This window comes from Odontomachus brunneus, unplaced genomic scaffold, assembly GCF_010583005.1.
Source record: "Odontomachus brunneus isolate Ranch 3 - 2012 unplaced genomic scaffold, Obru_v1 Obru_scaffold_137, whole genome shotgun sequence".
Taxonomy (NCBI): Eukaryota; Metazoa; Arthropoda; class Insecta; order Hymenoptera; family Formicidae; genus Odontomachus; species Odontomachus brunneus.
The window spans coordinates 1,003,183-1,004,152 of record NW_022639587.1 but is presented as its reverse complement, the minus strand read 5'-3'; the positions used below and the strand labels follow the sequence as shown (position 1 = coordinate 1,004,152).

Sequence of the window (970 nt, the reverse complement as noted above, 5' to 3'; positions counted from 1 at the left end):
AAGGAAAACGCGATATTTTTTACGCTGGAAGAATTCTTCGGAATACATTCCCACTTGGAATATTCCACTACTCTTTTTCTTGACGTTGCAAATAAATCTCTTAATCAAAACAAATAAAAATTTTTCAAGTGGTGATGTTACTAAAAAAAAATTGTTCCCGCATGTAATAACGATTTAACGCAATCTTTGACTCGATTAAAATTATCTCGATTTCGACCAAAAGAAATATCAATCTCGTCGGATTTCTAGTAATAAATACTAATTAATTAAACTCACCTTCGAGCTAACCCCGCTCGGCTCGAGCCAGATCCTTCGGCGCAGCAGCCCCTAAGAGTCGGCTGGTCGTCTGCTTCGTCTCTGTAACAGAAAGCAAATTTAATTTATTATTACACACGACAATGGAGACATTAAAAAACTTGATTCTAAACAAGAGAATTTCCACTTTTATCGGATTTTTAATTACGAATTCAACTAAGTGAAACTCACCTTCGCGCCAACTCTGCCAGGCCCGAGCCGGATCCTCCAGCGCAGCATCTCCTTAGAGTCGAATGCTCGTTTCTGTAACAAAAAGCAAATTTAATTTAGTGTTAATTCGTTACATGACAATGGAGGCATTCAGGAACTCGATTCAAAGTAAGAAAATGTTTAGTTTTGTCGGATTTTTAATTACGAATACAAATCAATGAAGCTCACCTTCGAGCCGACTCAAACAGGCCCGAGCCGAATCCTTCGGCGCGGCATCCCCCAGTCATCGCATCCTCTAGAGCCGCGTGACTGCGTCTTCTCTATTAGATCTCTGTAACAGAAATTTAATTTAAGTTAGTATCAATTAGTAATTTAATAAATTAGTATTAACTAGTTACACACGACAGCAAGACGAAGAAAAGAAATTGTTGTAACGGCACGTTCGAGTTCCTTCTCAATGCGCAATAAAAAATAATTAAACGATAGCCGAATAAAGAAATAATAA

At 37.7% G+C, this 970-nt stretch overlaps 1 long non-coding RNA gene across 1 annotated transcript; it reads right to left on the bottom strand.

Annotated features, from left to right (window-relative positions):
• Positions 1–326: 326 nt before the first annotated feature.
• Positions 327–727, bottom strand: LOC116850222. Its single transcript, XR_004379287.1, has 3 exons — positions 694–727; positions 487–558; positions 327–357 (listed from the first exon to the last, which is right to left on the bottom strand). It is a non-coding gene; the product is annotated as an uncharacterized LOC116850222 (long non-coding RNA).
• Positions 728–970: the final 243 nt, after the last annotated feature.